The 24,981-nt window shown below is 34.3% G+C and overlaps 1 protein-coding gene across 8 annotated transcripts in view; it reads left to right on the top strand.

Moving 5' to 3' along the window:
* The window catches only part of FER (FER tyrosine kinase), a 513,195-nt gene that overhangs the window by 62,361 nt on the left and 425,853 nt on the right, over positions 1-24,981 (top strand). For all 8 annotated transcript variants that reach the window (XR_013764376.1, XR_013764377.1, XM_079143515.1 and 5 more), the window contains exon 2: positions 4,743-4,887. The gene's annotated coding sequence lies outside the window, so the exon portion shown is untranslated. The remainder of the gene's footprint in view (positions 1-4,742; positions 4,888-24,981) is intronic.

The following is a 24,981-nucleotide window of genomic DNA, read 5'->3' as shown; positions in this document are numbered from 1 at the left end:
TCCAGAGTATTTGGGGTTACAGGTCTGTGCCACCTCAGGCAGGCTTAATGTGCTTTTTTCTTGAAGGAATTTGCTAAAGACTGAAACACAGTAGCTAGTATACCAACTTCCCTACATCTTTTACTAAGTGCCTTACCATCTCCTCCTTAATAGACCCATAGTCTGATTTACAACATCAGTAATTTACCAGTTGTTTTGCATATTAAAGGTTGACTTTTCACTTTACAATAGAAAAATATCAAGTTCTCTTTATTTTCTATCATTGATTTAGTTCTTATGTTAGGGCTACCACTTGTATTACCAGATTTATGACATAAGCTTTACATTTATCAGGCTTCTTTTGAACCCAAAACAAATGAAAGAAACATGATTTAAAATATCAGTCCTTCCTATCTCTGAAATGGCAACTCCATTCTGTTTTTACTTAAGTCTGGAACCTTGAATTTATTCTTGATTCTTTTTCTTTCACTTCTACCATACTGTATTTCCATATATTGTTTGTTTTAAAAAAATTCTGAAATCTGACTGATTCTCATCATCTCTATTTCAGTCATCCTGGTACAACACTATCTTCTTTCTCCTCATACGTAATTCCTATTAACACTCCCTGTTAGGACTGTTGCTCCCAAAAAGTACCTGTCATCCTTTTGAAAAGTAACGAGATCATGTCACTCCTTTGTTCAGAAATTTGCAGTGACTTCCCATGTAATTCAGAGTGAAAGCTCAAGCCCTTAAAATGGGAGACAATTTCGTAGTCCTGGCCTTCCTCCTTAGTGCAGGATTTTTATTCAGAATTTACTATTCTTACCACCATTCATTGCACAAAGTCCTCCTTGCTGGGTCTTAAATAGCTACTTTGTACTTACTGTTCCCTAGACCTGGAGTGCTCTTTCTCCAATATGACTCACTTCCTTATATCCTGCAGATCTTTGTAGGAAATCACTTTATTTGTAACATCTTTAATCACCCAATGTAAAATTGAAAACTATAACTTTCCCCATGCTTCTCATTAGTTTTTCCTGTTTTTTCTTACTTCATAGTGTTTATCACAACCCAACACTGTATTTTGCAGATTTATTTTATATCTTGTTTCCTCTTTCTAAAATATAATCTTCACAGAGGCAGGGATTTTTGTCTTTTTTTGCATAGGGAATTGCATGGCATATAGCTAAATAGTATCTCAACAAGAATTTGTTGACTGAATAAGTAAGAAAAATTATGTATTGTCTCATTAAGTCTAGAACTCTGAAAGATTGACATTACGTTGCTTACAAGCTAAAAAGTTAATCTGCCTGAGTTTTACATTCCCATAATAACAGATAAGTCCTGAGTCAGAGACTCAGGGTGTAATATAGCAAAAACAGTGTCCAGAAAAATACCTTAGTGCTGGTTGCTCATGTTCCATCCCTCTGACAGGTTGCTGTGAGGAAAGCCAGATATTTACTCTGCAACAGATTTGCATTCCAGAGCAGAGTCTTGAAATCAGGAGACTCTAAGCCCATATAGACTCTTGGCACATTTGCCTTTTTTTTTTTTTTTTTTTTTTGCAGAGGGAGAGTGATTACTCTTTTAGCAATTGCCCCATGAAAAAGGGGAAAGGTTCCTTTAGATTTATTATCCTATGATATAAGTGAATACCTCCAGGGCTTTATTTCTCTAATAAAGATAGAAATCTCCAAAGAGATCTCCAAAGAGATCTCATTTTTAGGAAAATATGGTCTCTAGCTTTTAAGTTTGTCTATTATGCAAATATTCATATAGTACCTTTAGTTTAGGTGACCCTGCAGGACATGAAAAATCTAGAGAGAAATGTTTCTCAGCATTAATTCTAAATTTTAGCAGCTACATCTATTCATACCAAACTCAAATTTGGTAACAAAATGTTTTCAGAATTTTATCCATTTCTCTTTCCATCTCTTGGTTCTTTCTCTGGGTTGGTACATTTTCAAGTAGGTACTTATGTTCTTTCATCTTAGCAACTTCAGTTGAAAGAGAGTGTTCCTTCCTGCTTAATTCCTGCAAAAATATTTGGGAGGTGGGAGACTGGAGAAGTAGCTCAGTGGTAGAGAACTTGCCTGGCATGTGTGTGACTCTGGTTCTATTCCCAGTAATGAAAAAAAAAAAAAAAAAAAAAAGTTGGGATTCAGTCTCATTTGTGCAGTTTGGGTCACATACCATTCCTACTATAGTAACTTTAGAGTGTAAGTGATTAGTGCCACCTTAACCACATGGATGGAGAGTTAAAAATAATAGTTTAACAAAAGAACACTGAGATGCTGCTACCCCAAAAAGGGGAGATGCATCCTTTGGGCTAAATAAACAAAACAGGTCTGCCTACTTGCAGGGCAGTGCATCTGTAGGGTGGCGCTCCAGGATCCTGAGAGTGTTTCCTTACAATTTGCACTTCAGGCACTTCTCTTGCTTCATCCTAGCCCTATTTATGAAGAAGAAGCACATTCAGGAAGTAGGAATTATACTTGACTTGGAGTGTGTTTTAGAGATGAGAGCCTATGTCATTGGGGAAATTGATGAGGGAAAATTAAGGTGCACTAGAAGGTAGTCATGATACATTTTTAATTGTGTATGGAAATCCTTGCCGAGTTCTGATAAGGTTGATAACAACTTTGAGTAACTCAAAGAACATAATTTTATATTCACAGATTCACAGTAGTTTGGAAAAGAAAAGTTCCATTCAGAGATGCCAGCAATGAGCCATTTCAATGTTAAGGAAAAACACTTTATTTTTCGTTGAAAAATAAAAATGATAGAGACAACTGAATTGGAGATTGAGACATAACGTGGATGCTTTGACTAGCTGTCTTGAGCAAAACATTTGACACTGCTCAATGTTGAATATGGAATACTCATTGAATAGTTGTCTCTCTTGTTCTTGGGTCTTTGACTATGACCATTTCCATGTCATATGTGAGACCAGAATGTGGAATTCTAAGTAACTTTCAACTATCTTTCCTATAGAGAAATTCTGAAAAATTAAAAAATTTGAAATTAGTTGATGACCCAGTAATATGGGGGTCTGTCTTTGAAATGGTATTAGATACTTATATAATCTACACATTTAGGTACACATTCACTATTTTTTTGTTTGTTAGAAATCTAATGTGTGAAGAAGACATTTACTATATTATGTCTTGCAGGTTTAATTTAAGGTACTGTATAGAAAGCAGTATAAAAGAGAAGACACGATTAAAATTGCCATATTTGAATATCTTAAATTATACATTTTATAGTTTAACAAACAACTCTTGCCCCAAAGCCTTATTTTACACCATCATATGCAAATCAGAGAAAGCTATAATTCACCTTGTAATTTCAATCATACAGTAACACTTATTTGGTGCTTACTGTGGTCCAGATGTTGTGTAGAATGCTGGCTGTATTAAGATAAAAATCCGTGTCCTCTGTCACCACACAGTTTAGTGAAAGAAGGCAAATAAAATTTTTAATTATATGCAGATTGGTTTTCCAACCAATTCTAGCATTGGGAACCTTGCCAAATCTAGAAGGAAATACTTTTTTTTAATATGCGTGGAGGCAAAGAAGGAACCCTTGGGAATTGGTAAAAGATTAGAGGAATGGAAGAGTTGGAGAATATGACTGATACAAGGTGTTTTGTCAGTTTCCTGACCAGAAGGAAAGCAATGATCTTTCTGGTAACATTTGTGAAATGTCATATGAAAGTCAAGGAAGTAGGAGAAATGACAAGAAACAGAATAGGCAAATAAAAAAGAAGAGTTTGAAAGAAGAGGAGAGCTGCTCTTAAACAAGGAGTTTGGAATTAGAAATAGGAGGGTTTGAGATAAAAGATGAGAAACTAACAGGGCTGTAAACCACAAACAGTTGACCTTCTGTAACCATGCGTTCTGTATTTGTGAATTCAACCAACCATGGATCAAAATTATTAAAATTGCATCTATATCGAACATGCAGTCTTCTTTTTCTTGTCATTAATCCCTAAATAACACAGTATAACAACTGTTACATAGCATTTATTTTGTATTAGGTATTAAAACCAACCTAGAGATGATTTTAAGAAAATTGGATGGTGTGTGTTAGTTATATGCAAATACTGTACCATATTATTTAAAAGACTTGAACATTCATGGGACTCCTGGAACCAATCTCTCATGGATACTGAGGGAAACTGTATATTGACATTGGTGATAAGAGACTCCAGTGAGCAAGACTCCTCTAAGATTCCCCCGTTTAAAGGATTGAGAGGAAAACAACCAATTCAAGGATCCTGCTTTGGCATACTAAAGTTTGTGAAACAGGGAAATCCTGCATTTGCTTGTACAATCTTTAATAAACCACCTTCAACCTTTGAAAACAATTTTCTTGCATACTTAGTTTCTTCTTTGGGCTGAAACAATATTTTAACATTTTAAAATATTGACCATAGTATTACTTGTTTCTTCTGATATGCTTCAAACTTGCAGTTTTATGCTGTGAAAGTAGAGAAAGACAAGAACTAGCTCTTCAAATCTGGGGGATAGGGTGGGGTAGAAGGTAAAATACATTGCACGTTGAAAAGTTGTGGAAGGAAAGGGGAGAGAGTAAGCAGTGGGTAGACAAATTTGTCAAATGTAGTATTCTTATGTTTAATTTGGTGAATGTGATAAATTGTCACAGTTAATTTCTAGTAATACCCTATTATGTCTCATGTATACATTTTTATGTCTTTCTCTGTAGTGAATAGTGATTTCTGCCATTTCTTCTTACAGCTCCTGTCTTTGGCTAGACCTATGATTTTTCCCGTGAGACTTCACTGTACGTTTTCTCAAGTGTCTTCTTCATCCTTAATCTGTAATACCTCAACATGGACCTGCTGCTTTAGCTAAGACATCAGCAGCAATGAAGAGTAGTAAGGTAGGATTACCTTAATGTTTTTAACAAATTACTAAACACATATATATGTTTATATATATATATGTATATATATGTTTTTATATATATATGTGTATATATATATATATTTTGTCCTTGAAACTCTAACAGTTTTGACTTGTCTTGAATTTTATATTTGTTTTTTTCTTTACGTTAGATTATTCTACCTAGGCAGATCACTATCATTTTGTATTTGTCTTTTTTTTTTCTTGTCATTTATCTTAATGAATTTTATCTCATTTGTGACATAATGTTTTAGTCAGCTTTTTGGTTACTGTGACCAAAAGACCTGACAAAAATAATTAGAGGAAAAAAAGTTTATTTGGGGGCTCAGGGTTTCAGAAGTCACAGTCCATAGAAGGCTGGCTTCATTCCTTGGGACTTGAAGTGTTGTAGCACATCATGGCAGAGGAGTGGACAAAGAGCTGGGGACATGGCACCAAGAAGCAGAGAGAGAGAGAGAGCTCCACTCAACTGGGACAAAATATATACCCCAAAGGCATGTCCCCGATGACTCACCTCCTCCAGCCACTCCCCACCTGCCTTAGTCACCACTAAATTAGTACCTATCAGGGGGTCCACAGTGATTAGGTTAAGTTGCAACCCAGTCATATCACCTCTTTGTTGCATTTTCTCACATAACTTTTGGGGACACCTACTATCTAAACTGTAATACATAATTATTATTTTTAACCAATATTTATAATTAGCAGAATCTGTATTGCTTCTCTGCCCTGTGTTTCCATGGTCTTATATTTTTAAGACCATGCCTGGCACCATACTCACCAAACTCCTTTATATATATTTTTTGTTGAATGCTTATTCTTCCTTTTAGTTTCTGTATTTCCAGAAAGACTGAAGTCACATGGAATTGAACTCATAATTAATTAAAAGTCATATAAAATTCAATTTCTGGGAAAAAAGGAAAACAAAGTATTAAAGTATTGGCTAGTATGTATTATACTTTTGTCAGCTGCTTTATTTCTAGCATTAATGTTATATCTAGCATTATAATTAAATTCCTTTTGGTAATATAACCAATCCTATGGGAAAGAGTTTTCTAAAATGTTTCTGAGATTACTGGTCTGTACTTTTACACTGTTAAGCTTCCTCTCCCTTGCTTTCTTTTAAAAATAGATTAATTTTTTTAACCAGTCTGAAAACTTCCCAGACTGATAACCCAAAGCTCTGGATGGTAATTTTATTGTTATTTTATATTGGATATTTTCCAGTATCCTGTTATTAGATGTATATCTTATTAAGGCCATTTGAAACTATCCATCTTGTCTAAACTTAGGTTCATTTATTATCTTTTTGGTTTTGTGGTTCATTGGCATATTTATATTCAGTTTAGGTGCAAACTGAAATTGAGTAGCTATTACAATACATCTTTCTAACTCTGTGTTACTTGTTTCTTCAAATTAATTAATAATCTTAGCTACCTTTTGTTTCTTCTCAGGAGAATTTTTGTGATGTTTTTTCAAAACAGAGGGGTTAATATTTGTTTTTTGTGCTTTATGTGAGAGGTACTTGGCAACCTTCTTTTTTTTTTTTTTTAAATATTTTGTTTTAGTTGCAGGTGGACACAATACCTTTATTTTATTTTTATGTGCTGCTGAGGATTGAACCCAGGGCCTCACGCATGCCAGGTGAATGCTTCACCGCTGAGCCAGAACCCCAGCTCTGGCTAGCTGTTTTTAAGCTTTTATTTGATCTTTAGTCCTGAGTTATGACTTTTTTTTTTTGAGTTTTAGAGATGAGAGGTAGTAATAGAATAACGAAATTTAATAGCTGGAAAGAACCTTTGAGATCATGAACTTCCTCTCTTTCAGTTGGAACATAAGATTTTATGATTGGCCCAAGATCACACAGCTGCTTCTCTTGATTTTGGGGACTAGTGCTGCTTTTACTCCTCATGCTTTAGTCAAGCTATCCTCCTCTTATGCTTTGTATCTTCTCTCCTTTTCAACATTTCATTTTGACAATATTCACTGCTACAGAAAAATTAAAAATATAAGACAATGAACACCCACATTGCTTTTCATCTATTAATGTTTTGCCACATTTTCACTTTCTATATGTATTTACATATATTTAAAACCATTGATAATATGGCTTATTTCCTGCATAAGCATCATACCGATATTACACATAAGAAAATTAACATTAATTTAAGAATATTTTGTCAGTCTACTTATGCTGCTATAACAAAATACCTCAGACTGGGTAATTCATAAACAACAGAATTTATTTCTCATAGTTCTGGAGGCTGGGAAATCCTAGATCAATGTGCTGGTGGGTTTGGTGTCTGGTGAAGACCTGTTCCTTATAGATGGCATTGTTTAGGTGTCACATAGCAGGAAGGATGGGAGCAGGGAGGCTATTCACTGAAAACTCTTACAAGAGCATTAATCCCATCCATGAGGGTAGAACACTCATGGTTTTACCTCCCAAGCCTGTACCTCTTACCATATTGTCATCGGGATTAAAGTCCAAAGTCTGACTTTTAGAGAGACATATAGCGTAGCAATGTTTAACATAATGATCCATATTTAGGTCTCTCCAGTTGTTCCAGAACTTTTTTTTTGATATGTTTTGTTTTTTAATCCAAGATTCAGTCAGGTTTCGTGCTTCTGTATTTTCTGTTCTCAAATAGTTCCCTGCTTTTTTTGTTTCTTTTCTTGTTGTTCATGATCTCTATTTTCTTTTAGAAGATAGAATTTGTGTATACCTAATGTCTGTTTTGGGAATTGTCTGGTTTCTTAGAACATTATTCATCCAAAATTTATTTGCAGCTTGCTTTTTCTTTCCAATTCTCTGAGGTTGCAGGGGATAATATTGTCATTTCTGAGGTTTTCTTTTCAAAATATCATTCTAGTTTTAAATATACATTAGAAGAGACTTTTTTCATTTGGTTGCATTAAGTTAAAGTTAAGGAAACTAGGAGATTTATGTTGTATTTGATTCCCTGGCACTAGTCAGCAATTGAAATTCAAATTAAAAAGAGAAGTCTACAGGAGTTCCCCCTCATTGCCCATCTCCACCTTCTAACCTGTTGGTTATATCTAGAAATGTATATCTAGTCACTATGAATATTATAAAGGCTTTGTTTTTGAAAGATGAACAATTTCAAGTGAGAGATAGATAAAAATGCAAATGACATTTAAAGCAAATTAATAGATAAAATCAGAGTTTGGCACAATAAAGACAATTTAAGTACCTTCTGTCTCTGGTACTTGTGTGGAGCTTTCATTAATGAGTATTCTCTTTCTTTCTTATTTGCTATTGGGTTTCATAGATCTGGTTGATTTTCTTTAAGACTCATGGTATTTAAGAACTAGTATACTTTTTTTGGAGGAAGTTGGAGGTTACTATTTTTGTCTTTTTGGTATTGGGGATTGAACACAGGGGTGCTTAACCAATGAACCACATCCCCAGCCCCTTTTGCTTTTTAGTTTGAGACGGGGCCTCACTAAGTTGTTAAGGGCTTTGCTAGATTACTGAGGCTGGTCTTGAACTTGCAATCCTCCTGTCTCAGCCCCCTAAATTGCTGGGGTTACAGATGTGCGACATCACACCTGGCTAAGATCTAACTTTTAAGCAACATTTTCAAAGAGGGAAGAATAATGTTTTGATTGAAAGGAAAGAGAAGATGTCAATGAGGAGAGGGACTACTCTGGATGCTTTTAGGTTATACTTCTTGTGGTCTTTTATTACATTTTACAAAGAGATTCCTTCTACCAATATTGTTGTATATTAGAATTGCCTCTTCTCTAATAAGTTTCCTGAGGTTGGAACCAATACTTTTTATCTCTGTGTATTCAGGGCTTTACTCAGTGCCTGGCACATTGTAGACATTTAATAAGTCCTTATCCAATGGATAAATGAATGAACAAAAGTCTCTAAATAAAATGTAGAGCAAAAAAGACAAGTTGGATTGATTTGCTGACAAGGTGCTCAGTTAGAGCTAGAATTAGTTGAGGAGTCTAGAATAAAGAACAGGTAAATTGTTCCAGTGGAAACCAGGAGCATTCTGTGGAAGAGGTAAAGATATCTATTATGGGAACACAATTGGGAAAGTTTTCATAAAAGTAGCTATCATGATGTATAAATAACTTTGCCATTTTATGAATTAAAATGAAGGAGAAATAATTTTTAGTGTTAAGCACTTAATAATTAGAAATAAGTTTTGTTTTCAGAGTCATGAAAATGTTAATGTTATCCAGGAGTTCTTTCTAGCATTCATTATTGGAATTATCAAATCTATAGAAAAATTGATACAGTAATATAATGGGCCCCCAAGTATCCATCACATACCATACTTTGGCAATTTTGTCATTTCATCTACAAGACATTTTTTTTTTCTGCTGCTAGGGATTGAACCCAGGTGTGTTCTACTACTGAACTACACCCCCACCCCTTTTATTTTAATTTTGAGACAGGGTCTCACTAAAGTGCAGCAGGCATTGCACCACTGTGTCTGGCTGAGGTATTTTTTCCCCTTGAATTATTTTAAAGTATTCTACATAATTAGTTATTTTGCAAGATAGTCAACATTTCTTGATTGCCTTTTTTAAAAAACTGAGATAAAATTCACATAACAAATAAATCATTAAAACATATAATTCAGTGGCGTTTAGTACATTCACAATATTCGGCAACCATCATTTTAATCTAGTTCCCAAACATTTTCATCACTCTGAAGAGAAATCTGTGCCCATTAAACATTCCCTGTCCATTATCCCTTTTCCCTAGTCCCTGGAGACTGCCAGTCTGCTTTCTATCTCTATGTATTTACCTATTTTGGATGTTTTATATAAATGGAATCATACATTACCTTTTATGTCTGACTTTTATCACTTAGCACAGTGTTTTCAGTGTTCATCTGTGTTTTAGAGCACATCAGTACTTAATTACTTTTTGTGGTTGAACAGTGTTCCATTGGATGAATATTCCACATTTTCTTTATCCATTCATACATTTAGGTTTTCCTACCTTTCAGCTATTTTTATTAGTGCTACTTTGAATGTTTATATGCTAGTTTTTGCTTGAACACTTGTTTTCATTTTTTTGTTTGTGGTACTGGGGTCTAACCCAGGATTGTTCTACAACTGAGCTACATCCTGACTCCTTTTGTTTTTCATTATGAGAGCGGATCTGGCTAAGTTGCCTAGTCTAGATTTGAACTTGTAATGCTTCTGCCTCAGCCTCCCAAATTGCTGGGATTACAGGTATGTGCCAGTGTGCCTGGCTTGTTTTCATTTGTTTTAGGTAGCCAGGAGCAGAATTGCCATGTCATATCGTAATTCTAAGTTTAGTTATTTGAGGAATTGCCAAATTGTTTTCCACTGTGACTGAATCAGTTTACATTCCCATTAGCAAAGTACCAGTGTTCTTGTTTCTCCACATCTTCACTAATGTGTTATTTTCCAATTTTTTAGTATAGCTGTCCTAGTGGGTATAAGTTAGTATCTTATTGTGGTTTTGATTGCTATTTCCTTAATGACTAGTGATGTTGACTTTTTTCATGTGATCATTGACTATTTGCATGTCTACTGTGGAGAAATGTATAATTAACTCTTCTGCCAATTTTTAAATTGGGTCAAGTGATAAAGTTTAATTTTATGTGTCAACTTGACTGGGCTAAGGGATATCTAGATAGCTAATAAAACATTTCTGGGTGTGTCTGTGACGGTTGCTCTCAAAGAGATTATTAGTATTTGAATCAGTAGATTTGAGTATAGAAGATCTTCTTCACCAGTGTGGTGAGCATCATCGAATTTGTTAAGGGAATGATGAATTCACTCTTTCTGCTCAAGCTCTTCTTCTTCCCTCAGGCTTTGGTGTTCCTGGTTATATCTACTCAGATCAGGAGTTATATGTTTAACCATCCCCAACCCCATTCATAGGCCCTTGTGCTGTGACTAAATTACAACACCAGCAGTTTGTTGGGCTTCTGGGCCTCTGTAGCTCCACATGCCAAATCCTAGAATAAATTTCCTCTTATTTATGTCTATGTATGTCCTATTGGTTTTGTTCCTCTGACAATCCTAACAAGTTTTTTTTCTTTGCATTATTGAGTTCTTTATGGTCTGAATATTAAACCCTTACATATATCATAATTATAGGTATATCACTTAAAAATTATTTCCTTCAATTCTTTGACTTGTCCTACTATTGAGAGTGTTCTTTGATCCACAAAAGTCTAAATGTTGATGAAGATGAAGTTCAGTTTATTTCAAGTGCCCATTTTTTTTTTTTTTTTTTTTTTTTTCCTTTTCTGATTCTGGCTTGGCCAGCTTGCTCCTAGGACTTGGGAAAACTTTAAGAGAAGAAACCCTCAACATTTCCATCACTATCCACTTGCTCACATGTTCCTATAGCCAAATACTTTAAATACCTTCTTTTATAGAACATGACTTCTGTTATTGCAGATTGTTGGAGTTATTTGTTATTGTGACTGCCTGTATAATCCATAGGGAAATTTTGCTATCATCCTGGTATTTAGCTGGATTAAGTCTTCTTTACAGTGTACCCATGACCAAGTCAAAGCAGTATAAAGAAAAACAAATATATTTAAATGTTTCTTTTCCTTTAGAATATTTCATGCTAAGCTTTTTGTGTATGCTCACTGATCTACAATCTTAATATCAGAGTGGTATACTTTTTACTTAAGTTGGTTGCTCTGTCTGTATAATCTATATTATTAGTAACTAAAGAAATATTGGTTAGAGCCATGCCTTTCTCATGGTTAATTTTAAGTACTTTCCTCATCCTTTACTCTTTCCTCATATTCTCTTTTTTCTTTTTTTGTGGTGCTGGGGATTGAACCCAGGGTCTCGTGCTTGTAAGGCAGGCACTCTACCAACTGAGCTATCTCCTAGCCCTTTCCTCATATTTTCTTACATGTGTCCATGAAACTTTTTTTTTTCCTTCTTCCTCTTTTTTTTTTTTTTGGTGGTGCTGGAATCCAACCCAGAACTTCATGCATGCTAGGCAAGCAAATCTACCACTGGGCAATACTGTTTGTCCAGATTTTTTAGCTTCCTAATCCAGTCTTAAAAAAAGAAAATAGTTATTGGTAGTTTTTGTTGTTTTTTTGTTTTGTTTTTTTGAGTGGGTGCTAGGAATTGAACCCTGGCCTTTACACTTGCTAAACACATGCTCTATCCCCAGCCCCTTTATGTATTTTTAATCTTAAAAAGCAAACAGATATTTATTATAAAATCAGAAATTAGAGATACACAAAGCAAAAGGACATTATTTAAACTGTTTCCAAGTCTCATTCTTCAAAGGTAGCAAATATTTAGTTTGATATGTATCAGTTTAGACTTTTAAAATATATTGAAAACAAATGTTTATGTGTGTATAATTTTAAAATGTAATTATTTGATATGCATGTTCTTCAATTTGCTTTTCCTATTTTTCATTTTATTTCTATTTATGTTCTATGTACCTCTAAAATTTGTTTATTAACTTTATATTAGAAATACAACATAAGAGGGCAGAATCCCTCAGAATAATAGCAAAAAAGCAAGAGTAATTGAATGTATGGGAAGATTAGATTTTAAAAGTTTGGACTGAGGAAAATACATGCTAGTTTTTAGTAATGTTACTGCTATCTTTTAATTTATAGGTGCCTCTTTTTGACTCATTTAATCTTTACTGAATTATAAAAGCAATCTTTGTTTTTCATTTGACATTTTAGAATAAATGCGTAAAAAGAATTGGGGAAAACTGTACGATGTATTGAGTACCCTTATGGGTGTAAACTTACACGACTGATACAAGAAATGTGAGGATGCAATGCCTTCATTACTAAGCTCTGTGATAACAAAGAGCAAGCACAGAGGAGGCTTCCTGAAGGAAGTCACCTAGTCTTATAATACTAGTAAGAATTAGCCAGTGTTTATGGGAAAAAAAAAAAAAGGCCAGAGGAAGTGAAGAATTGAATTGGAGGTTGGTTGTTACAATAGAAAAACAGTCAAAGGAAGTCAGTTGATCATTTTAATATGTATATGGAAAGGTATGGGAACTCTGCTCCAGTTTGCTTTGGATGGTTCAGAATTATACTTCCTACTCTGGTATAATAAAGAATAGCATCCCAGCATCCAACTTCACTCTTAAAATTATCCGAGTTCTGGATAGAAGTGGCATGCTCATCTAGAAAAAGAAGAGTCAAGGGGTGACTGATAAATTTTCAGAAAAATAGTTTGATTAGTGGATGGCTGGAGTTCTCTTTGAGGTAAAAGAATAGATAAAAGTTAAGGGTTCAGAGAAATAGAAGGTAGTAAGTTATGGTCTAAAACTAGAATATTAAATTTTACTCTGCAAATGTAACAGTTTTGGATTTAGATTACAGACAGTAGAAGTTGAAATGGAGTTGAATTGAAGATCTTCTGAAAAGAGAAAGTCTACAGATGTTAAAATTTCCATCGATGAGGATAAGAATTGGGTTGGATAATATCACTGAGAGACAAATATGTATGTTTGTATGTTGAGTGAATTGTTTTTTTTTCCTTTCTACTAGGGATTGAACCCAGGAAACTTAACCACTGAGCCACATCCTCAGCTCTTTTTTATTTTTTATTTTGAGACAGGTCTCAATAAGATGCTGAGGCTGGCTTTGAATTTACAATCTTCTAGCCTAAACCTCACAAACTACTGTATTACAGGCATACACTATTGTGTCCAACTTGCTGAGTTAATTTTGGATGAATTAATTGGATTACCATTGCTTGTGTACTTGTCTTACTACACTATAAATTGTTTGAAGGCTGTAATTCAGATTTTATTTTTATGTTCCTTACAGTTTTATCTCATGATAATTCAGTAAAAATACCTGTTGATTTATATCCATTCCTTTAAAAAATTCTGTTAATTCTGCTCCCCTTAAATAATTTTAAAATGTTAGTACTTCATATATAGTTTTAAGATAAAAATAAAGCAAATGTGTTATTCATTTGATCATAGACTTTGAGAGTTGCTCTGAGTATAGAAGATTGTCATCCATTAATGTTGTTCCAATAAGCTGTCCAGTCCAGGGCTATTTCACTTGCATTTAACTTTCATTTAAAATTGAACTAGGAGCAAAACTTTTGAATAAGGAAAGCATAGGAGGAATTTTAAACATAATACCATGTTCAGAAGGTAGCCAAGGTAAGCGTTTATTAACTGGTAATGAATGATGCTGTCTTCATAGTTAAATTTTGGTGCTATTCACTTCTGCCTATTTAAGTGCTTCTGAAAAAAGATCTCACTTTGTATTCATGTGAAGTCATTTTTTTCAGTTTGTAACTGTGTTTGTTACTTGCTCGGTGGTTTTAGTGACTTTGTTTCTGTCTTGTTGCTGGCAGCTTAACATTTTGTCCAAATAGTCACGTTTCTGACTTTTGTCAGTATTGAGGCATGTGAAAGGTAAGAAATACCTTCAGATAATTTGTTTGTATTTTAACTGCTTAATGATTTTATAGTCTTTCACTATACAAACATATTCTGGTAATGTAACTTGAATCATAAATCGATTTTGATAGGTATTATTAATCAAGGATTATAAATTCAAGTACTATTGAATTCCCTTCTATTTCATGAGATATCTGTTGGGGGATGAAGGATTTCCTGTTTTTATTATAGTGCTTTTATTCTCTTATTTGCTGATTTTTCTAAATTAGCAGATCTTCAATGGTCTACTTGAATTTCTTTATTAATATTAAAATAAAGGGAATAAGTATTTTTAAACATAAAACATGTTTACTGTAATATGAAAGAGAATATTCAATACAGAATAAACTTTCTTTTGCTACAAAAAAAGCAGTATTTCCATCTTTGTACTTGGAGGAGTTGCCAGTCATGTAGATAAGGTTGAAAAGCAGGAGGCATTTAAAACAGATACTTGTATATACCCTTATATTCACAAGATATGCCATGGGAATACTGTCATCCTGCCAAGGCAACTAGTTTTCTGTTTTACATTTTGCTGTTTAATAACTTCCATTTCTGTTTATAAAGTAATGCATGCACAGATTTATTTTATGCAATTAAACTTCTAATTTTGGAAAACAGCAATTTTAATGGATCTTTTAAAGTTTTCAATCATTTATGGAAAAACTCACATGATCCTAAGTACCAAATTGAATACCATTATTTAGATTTAAATTTAAACAGTCTGTAGTTTAGTAGAAGTTTTACTATTTTCACTTTTTAAAAAGATGCCTTTTAAAAATAGATTCCTTTGGTAATAGCATGCATGTACTTTTGTATAAATCTGTCTGATTTATACATAGTATTCACTAATAGGAATTTTTATTTTAAAAATCTGTATAAATCTTTCTAAAAATAGGTTTGCTTATTAATAATCTATAATATATCAAATGCTTGATGTTTTTTCCATAGTAACTTAAGCTCCATTGATCTAAAGATTAAAAAAAATCCATGACATTCTTGTTTCTGGTTAGCTCATATTTTAAAGGGAGTAAATCATTGAAATATGAGATGTGTCATATGAAGCACAGATGCAGGCGTACTGCTGGGATATGAGAAGAGGAAGTACTTAACTTGTTCTGGGTGGTGGTAGTAGTTGTGGGAAGCTTCACAGGGAACACAACTTTGAGTTTGGTTCACCTGGCCGATGAGTGGAAAAACATTTAGATTGAGGGAACAACATCTGCAGAGGCACAGGGGTGTGAAGAATCAGGAGATGTTTCAGGAATCATGAGAAGTAAGTTGTGTGGCTCCTGAAAAGGGCAGGAAATTGTCTTGAGCCAGCTTTGGTTATCAGCAAAGGACTTTGAAGTCTTTACTTAGTTATGGTTATAAATTTAATACCTAATATTACAAGTAACAATAGAGTTAATGCTAGTATTACCCAGCATCCTAGGGAATGAAGAAGCAAAGTAAAGATTGCAGGGCACTAGATATGCATTTTCAGTACTGTGTAGCTTCAACTGGTTAATTTATTTTACATATTTTTATTATCTACTGTATTCAAGACAGTGTTCTAAGCACTATAGATATTGTGAGGAGCAGAACAGAGTAATTCTCTGCCTGACTAGAATTTTCATTATGGGTCAGCATATAATGTAATCCCTACCACCTGTGTAATTTTTAGCTACAATGCTATTGTATAATTTCATTTTCTTGGGGTTAATACAGACAGCTTTACCCATACCTTGTATTACTTCTGCAATAATATGGCTAAATTTGTGAAACTCTCTCCATAATATTGCTTTTCCTCTGAGTTGTAGTTTGAGATCTGGGCATTTTTTTTTTTTTTAGGTTGAAATTTTTAATTGAGGTAATTGTTGATTGTCTTACAGTTGTAAGGAATAACAGAGAGATCCCTGTGTACTTTGATGAGTGTTTAACTCCCCATTGCCCACGCTGGGCCTTTAGCAGTTTGTCACTTACAGGTCAGGTTTTCTTACTCTAGCACTAGTTCTTGTGGCAGTTTCTGCTCTGGTATAATGTGACAATATATTCACCTCTCTCCAGTTTGGGAGAAGTTGTTTTGTTCCCTATGACCTCATTGCTTTTACTGATCTAAGAGTTACTGATTTTTTAGTTAGTGTAGCTCTTTACTTCTTTGGATGGACTGGTGACCTCTAAGCTTCTTATATGCCCACTAGAAACTGTAAGTTGCAGTTTATATTTGAATTGTATTTACATTGGCTTTTAAAGGGCAAAATTTTTACTTTCGATGTCTTTTTCCTTTTTTTGGATTGTGGTTTTGGTATCATAGCTAAAAACAGTGCTTAGCTTTAGATCCTGAAGATTTCCTCCTTTTTTTTTTTATCTAAAATTTATCAGTTTTATGTTTACATTAAATCCACAATCCTCTTTTGTTTTGTTTTGTTTTTTGGTGATACTGGGGATTGAATGCATGGCCTTGCACGTTGCTAGGCAAGCATTATACCACTGAGCTACATCCCCAGTCCTTTATTTTATTTTTTAAAATTATTCTTTATTTTGAGACAGGGTCTCATGAAGTTACCCAGAATGGGTCCTTCAAATTTATGATTCTCCTGCTTCAGCTGCCCTAATGCTGAGATTACAGGGGGGTGCCACCATGTCCAGCAAGCCTATGATTCTTTTAAGTTATTTTTTTTAATAAGGTGGTAAGTCAAATTTCTGTGTCTATTTATTTCTCTTTCAATAGATGTCCAGTGACTCCAGTACAATTTTTTGAATAGACTAATTCTTCCTCCTTGAATTGGTTTTAGAACTTTGTCAAAGATCTGTTGAACATATTTGTGTGGATCTTTCTGTGTTCTCTTTTCTGTTACATTGCTCTAGTATTGGCTGTCCTTAACCAATATCACACTTGATATTGTCTTGATTTCTGTAGCTGTATAGTATCTTATTTAGCAAGGTGGATCATATTTCTTTGAATACTCTTTCATGCCTTTTCTTTCTTCTCCTTTTAGACTCTAATGATAGAAAAATTGGATCTTTTGTTAGTGTTTCATATATCCCTAAGGTGGTGGTGGTGGTCTTCTTCTTCACCATATGTTCTATTTTCTCTATGTTTGGATTTCTTAAAAAACAAAACAAAACAAAACAACTTTTTAAGTACTGGGGATTGAAACCAAGGTTTATTTATTTATTTATTTTTAAACCAGGATTTCTTTACCACTAGGCTACATCACTAATCCTTTATTTATTTTGAGACAGTATCTTGCTAAATTGCTAAGGGTCTTACTAAGCTGCTGAGGCTGGCCTTGAATTTGTGATCTTCCTGCCTCAGCCTCTTGAGTAGCAAGGATTACAGGAGTGTGCCACTGCACCTGTCTGGATTGTTTGAATTGTATTGTTCTGTCCTTAAACTCATTGGTTGTATGTTCTGTCCTCTTCACTTTACTATGGAGTCCATCTAGGTGTTTTTTTTTTTTTTTTCCTTTGGTACTGGGGATTGAAACCAAGGGCCCTTTATCTCTGAGCTACATTCCCAGGCCTTTTTATTTTGTGACAGGGTCTCAATAAGTTGTTTAGAGCTTCAGTAGGTTGCTGAAGCTGGATTTGAACTTTAGATCCTCCTGCTTCAGCCTCTCCAGTCACTGGTATCACAGGTATGTGCCACCATGCCAGGCCATCTAGTAAGTTTCACATTTCTGTTATTGCGTGTCTTAGTTCTATAATTAACATCTTTTTTTTTTTTTTTTTTGTAACTTTTATTCTTTTGTTTGAATTCTTTTTTTTTTTTTTTCCACATTTATCTTAGGAGAATTTGTAATTGATTGTTAAAGTATTTTTATTGATGGTTGTTTTAAATTTTTTTTTTTTTTTTTTTTTTTTTTTTTTTTCCTTTTTAAAGAGGGAGCATGACAGGTCTGACCATACCAGCTCTGACCTCTTATAACAACTTGGAGGTGCAGTCTGAAAAAAAAAAAAAAACAGAAAACAAAAAAAACCAAAACATAGTTTTGTGGAAAGCCATCCTTATTTAGCAAAATCAGACTAGGTTTTAAAATTCTTGTCAGATAATTCTGACATTTAATTCACCTTGGTGTTGGCATTAGTTGATTATCATTTCTCATTTGAGTTATAATTTTTCTTGTTCTTGGAGTAACAGGTGATTTCTGATTGAATAGGATAATTCATTTATTTTGTTAGCAGACTTGGGACTATTTGGAACTATTTCAATCTTTTATTTTTATAACTAGTCACCTTCTTTAGTTTTAGTATTCAGGTCTTAGTATTATTTTTTTCTGGACTACAGGTCCAAAGACAGTTTAATTTTCATGTCTTTGCACTGTTGTTTGGGTTCGCTTCACTTAACTGGTAACAGTGGTCCCTGTTCTTGTTACCTGAGAAAGTAGAAAATTCTTTCTTAGATCAAGCCATGAAATGTATATTGGTAGAGGAAATGTGTGCTGAGATTTTCTTAATGTGCTCTGTTCTCCTGATGTTTCTGGGATGGGGAGGAGAGTCTTGGGCCTATGGCTTCCATATTGGACCTCTTGCAAAAGTTGGGCCCTTCTTATCTATTCTCTTGCCTGCTCTAATGTCTCTGAGTAGGGAAGGAGATTGAATTGCTTCCTATAATTGGGTCTCTTGCTGATTCCTCCTCCTCCTCACTTTGGTTTATCCAGGTATAAAAGGGGAATCTTAGGACATAAGGGGAGGCAGAGGGATTCCACTGACTTTTGCTTTTGGTGAGATTCCCAGTCAAACTTCCTCGCTGCTGGTGGATTCCCCTGATGTTGTTAGAGGGACTCCTATTTTTTTTTTTTTTTTTTTTTTTTTTTTTGCAGTACTGGGGGTTGAACTCAGGGCCTTGTGCTTGCAAGGCAAGCACTCTACCAGCTGAGCTATCTCCCTTGCCCGAGGGACTCCTATTCTATTCTGAGAAGAATTAGCCTACGTGGGCTGTGTACTCAAATTTTTGTCATGGTGACTAAAATACTTGACAAGAACAACTTAGAGGAGGAAAAGTTCATTTTGGGCTCAGAGGTTCAGTCCATGGTTGGCTGGTTTTGTTGCTCTGGGCCTGAGATGAGGCAGAGCGTCATGTCTGAAGGGCAGGAATGGAGGAAAACTGCTTACCTCATGGTGGTCAGGTAAGCAGAGGGAGAGAGGGGAAGGGGCTACAGGGAAGATGCACCCTTCCAGGGTATACCCCCAGTGACCCACCTCCCCCAGCCATGCCCCACCTACCTACAGTTACCACCGAGTTAGCACTTTCAAACTAGGATGGACCAATTATGTCTCTCATAATTTAATCGTTTCACCTCTGATTATTCCCATGTTAACACAGGAGATTTTAGGGGACATCTCATATCCAAACCGTAGCAGGCTGTTTTCTGTCATCACCCTGGTGTTTGAGAAGAACTGAGTTTGGGTGACTTTCCTTGCTCAGGTGAGGGGGACACAAAACACCCTGCCTCTGTGTTGTTCTAGTTGTAAGGTCCTAAAGGCGTTTGCACGGTGCATGCTGCCTCAAGTCCCAGTGTCTTCTGTTTCTTTGCTTTGAAAACCATGCTGTGGAACTGAGGGCATCATATTTGTATTCCTTTATTTGCCAATGAGATATTTGAATTGTTGGTTTTTCTTAAACATGATCATTATTATTTTTACTAGTTATTGGTGGTGGATTCTGAGGGACTGCTTCATGATAACTAATTTTACCCACAGTTCCAATAAAGACTTTTCATCTATCACCTTTTAAGTAACTGACTCTCCAATATGGATTTTAGGCATTGTTTTTTATAGATAGCTTAATTTCTAGTTGAAATGAATATATTTTGTTTACAGTAGTTTTATGTTTTTATTTTTCTATTTCTATTGATATTTTCACCTTTCTTTCTTGTTAATATCTTAAAGTTTTCCTTGGATCATCTCTTTTGTTTCCTAATCCTTTTACCAGATCAAGACTCTTTCTTTCATCTTAATTCACACTGACATTGTCAATTCTGGATCCTCATTTATCAAGCTGTATTGCTATAACAGCTTCTTAACTTGCCTTCTTACGTCTCATTTTCTTTTCTTCTTTTCTCTTCAAGTTGTATTCTACCTGGTTGACAGATTAAAATCTATTTCTCTCTCTCTTTCTTGAACTGCAGCACATCCATAGAAAAGTGGACAAATCATACGTGTTTAGCTTAATGAATTTTCACACATAGCACATACTTGTATAACTGGCACTGGCAAATTAATCTTTTAAAAATATCTTGTTTATAATTTTGGTATTCTGCTTTAAAAAAAACCAATTAATTACAGGAGGTTGAACTTTGTGAGTTTCCTAAGCAGAGGAATAGCAGGAAACAAATTGGTACACTATCTCCCACTGCTTGCCACATATAGTTTGATTTTGGAAACGTTTCTTTTTTTACTTGACCTCATATTCACTTTTGTTGCTCCATATTGATTCTACTTCCTGAAACACTTCTCTTTTGACTTTTTACATTCTAAAAATCACAGTTATTATCCCAGCTTAGCTCAAATCTCGCCATTTCTAGGAAAATTTCTAGATAGTTTCAGCTTGTATTTTTTTTTTATCTTTTTCTCTTCAAAATTCTTTATTTTTTGAATAGGTTAAATCAACACATTCACTTAGAACAAAATTCAGATGTTCAAAAGAATATAATGACAAGTTGCCCTCCCACTCTTGTACCCAATCTAGTATTTGTTCTTCTAGAAATATTTCATACACTCACAAGCAAAATCAATGTTAACTTTTCCCCTGTTTTATGCAAAGTTAGCATACTAAATTCTGCATCTTTCTTTTCCAATGAATAATTCTTAATGATAGTTCCATATCAATTCACCAAAACTTCCTTAATTTTTATTAGGACTGAATGATAGTTCACTGAATGAACTTATCAGGAACATACCATATGGTTGTGAACATTGAGCACTGAACAGATTCACAGTCTATGATTTGAATTGCACTCTTAGGTTTACTCAGTTACAATTAAATGCAGCCTGCTTGATGGTGGATATTTGGATATTTCTAGGTTTTTTATTGTTATTGCAAACACTGTTAAAACAATAGTTATATATATATGTTATTTGAAGCATATCATTCTATTAATTACATAAGTGTTTGTAATAACTACCAGTCCAACAATTTATACATATTCTTAACTTTTTGCAGAGTTGTTTTAAAATTTTTTATTTTTTATTAGTTAAAGAGAGGTACCATATATTAAGTTGTCTTATCCACACTCTGACCTCAAGTATTGGTTGATATATATAAACCCTTAGGATGGGCTGAAGTGTTTCCCAGATTCTGCCAGATTCTATTTTCATTTTTTTCTTCACAGTTTTCACCAGCCTTCTGAAGTTCTTGATAATGAAAGAAATCAGTTGTTATCCAGATACAGTTAGAAGCAGAGGTGATATTTATGATGAGTTACAGAATAAAATGAATTGCAATCTCAGCTTTAGTGTTTCTAAAAAACGATATAGTTTGCTTTCTTTGCCCTCAAATTATTCCTATTCTTTTGAAAACATGTGATGAGATGGAGTATCTCTACTCAGACTTTGTTGAGCTGCAGGTAAAATAACAGAAAAGTGTTCATTGTAAATTTTTGTGGCCCATAAAATATACAGTATGTCAAAAACCAATCAATTTTTATCCTTCCTTCTCTCCACCTCCCTCCTTCCTTTCCTTTCCCTTCCTTTCCTCTCCCTCCCTCCCTCCCTCCCTCCCTCCCTCCCTCCCTCCCTCCTCCCTCCCTCCCTTCCTTCCTTCCTTCCTTCCTTCCTTCCTTCCTTCCTTCCTTCCTTCCTTCCTTCCTTCCTTCCTTCCTTCCTTCCCCTGGAATCCAGGGCTTCACATGATACATAGGCAAGCACTCTACCACAGTGTTGTACCCTAACCCCCAAGAAAATTTAAAAAATCTATTGCATATAGAATTTGAAAACTGGGGGCTAGAGATATAGCTCAGTGGTAGAGTTCAATCATCAGCCCCACAAAAAACAAACAAAACAAAACAAAAAAGGAATCATCCTATTTTTTCTTTTTAGGTATAATTAACTTTTAATAATCACAATGCAATGCAACCTTGAGCATGCATCATATATGCTTTGGATAAAGATTAAGCAAATAAAATTAACTTTTTTAAACCACTGAAGAGAATCTGGGCATGAAACATGAGATTTATATATTTAAAATTAAAAAAAAAAACTTAGTGATTACCTGCCCTTATAAGATGTTCCCAAAATTCTGCTATCCAAGGTTTGATTTAAAAAATTTTGTCCCCATCTGTGTGAATCAAGAAAAGTCATCCTTTCCAATACTTCACAGTCCTAAAATGATGATTGATGTCAACTGTACAGCAAAGCTGGAATAGAAAAGACTGGTTCATGTCATTTTGAAGAACACTTTTCCAAAATTTCTCATAAGTAGGAATCATCCTATTTGATATTAAAGTGAATAAATCAATTGCTTTCCAATGACTTAAGGTTCATTTAATGTCTTGGTTGCCACATTAATGAAATGGATTTTTTTCACAACTTGAATTTTTTTCCTCTACAATCAGATAGTTCATAAAACTGTACAGTGTTCAGTTGGAAAAAAATTGTAAATTATTCTTTGAGAAATCCTCATTTTTTAAACCATATCTTTATATGAAATCACTAGGTTAAAGAGAGAAATCCCTCCTAGTTTTTCTGTGTAGCTTAGTGAATATCTGCTGAATTAAAAGAAAATAGACTTTTGGTACAGATAACTTAGAATTAGACATACAAGTAATGTTTTTGCATTTCTTCTATCTCTGAAAGATTCAATTACTGAACTTCTAGGAAACTGGATGACAAAATACCTTCTACTATAGTTTTCAGGATAGTGAACAAGGAGGATATTTGGGGGAAGTTTTTAATAACTGACCTGTAGGTGATCATAAGTTATGCTGTAGTGATTTAAAAAAAAAAAAAATTTGTACAGACTGCATTTTGATTCATTATACACAAATGGGGTACATCATTTTGTTTCTGTGGTTGTGCATGATGTAGATTCATACCATTCGTGTAATCATACATGTACATAGGGTAATGATGTCTGTCTCATTCCACCATTTTTCATACCCCCAATTTCCTTCTACATAATCTAAAATTCCTCCATTCTTCTCTCATCCCCTAGCCCCACCTCCATTATATATCATCATCCACTTATCAGGGAAAACATACAGCCTTTGTTTTTTTTGGATGGGCATATTTCACTTAGTATGATATTCTCCAATTCCATCCATTTATATGCAAATGCCATAATATTGTTCTTCTTTATGGCTGAATAATATTCTACTGTATCTATATACCACAGTTTCTTTATCCATTCATCTGTTGAAAGGCATCTAGGTTGGTTCTACAATCTAGCTATTGTGAATTAAGCTGCTATAACATTGATGTGGCTTCGTTACTATAGTATGCTAATTTTAAGTTCTTTTTCAATTTGTTCAAATTAGTTACATATGACAGTAGAATTTTTAAAACAACTTTTTTCAGTTATAACTATAGCTCATTGGATTAGTCCATTTTCTGTAGCTGATACCGTAATGCCAGAAATTAGGTGAGTTTATAAAGAAAAGAGGTTAATTTTGACTCATGTTTCTTAAGATTCAAGGTCAATGGGCCATATCTGGTAATGGCCTTCTTGCTGGGAGAGAGACCTGAGGTGGTGCAAGGCATCACATGTTAACAGATAGAGGGTGTGTGTGTGTGTATGTGTGTGTGTATTTTCTAGCTACTTTCTCTCTTCTTATAAAGCCAATAGGATTCCATCATGGAATCTCCATCCTAATGACCTTAATTGTTCTTAATTACCTTTTAAAGGTCCAACATCTAAACACCACAGTCTATTAATTTTCTATCTTCTTAATACCTCACAAAGGTGATTACATTTCAACAAATGAAGTCTTGGATGCTACCTTAGGCAAATCATAGTATTAATATGCTAAGGAATTCACCCATTGGAACTGCAGAATTGTGTGACTATCATTGCAATCAATTTTCATCAACACCAAAGGAAATTCAGTACCTATGGTAACTCCATATTTTCCCAAATTCAACAACCCTAGGGAGTCAATAATCTTTCCGTTACTAAAATTACCTTTTTGGGTAGTTAATGTAGGAGAATTATACAATATGTAGTCTTTTGTGTCTGGCTTCTTTGATTTAGCAAAATGTTTTCAAGGTTCATCCATATTGTAGCCTGTACCAATATGTCATTTCTTTTCTTTGCCAGATAATATTCCATTGTGTGGATATGATAATATTTTAATTATCCACTCAACTGATGAGTATTTTGGTTGTTTTTCACTTTGAGGCTATAGAATGATGTTATTTCATACATTAACTTACAAGTGTTCATGTAGACATTTTGTTGCTTTTAAAATGTGGTGCTGGGGATAAAACCTAGGGCTTCGCACATGATAAACACATGCTTCACCAGTGAGCTACATAGGCCCTATAGACACGTTTTGTTTCACTTGAGTATATATCATGAAGTAGAATTTGTGGGTCATATGGCGACACTGTGTGTTATTATTTGAGGAACTACCAAATTGTAGTGTCTGCCATTTTACATTTCACTATCAGAGCATTCTAATCTCTTAAAGTCTCTCCAACATTTTTATCTTT

The sequence above is a fragment of the Sciurus vulgaris genome (genome assembly GCF_902686455.1).
Source record: "Sciurus vulgaris genome assembly, chromosome: 6".
In the NCBI taxonomy this organism is placed as follows: Eukaryota; Metazoa; Chordata; class Mammalia; order Rodentia; family Sciuridae; genus Sciurus; species Sciurus vulgaris.
Note: the sequence above shows the minus strand (reverse complement) of the source record. Positions and strands in the feature narration are given on the sequence as shown.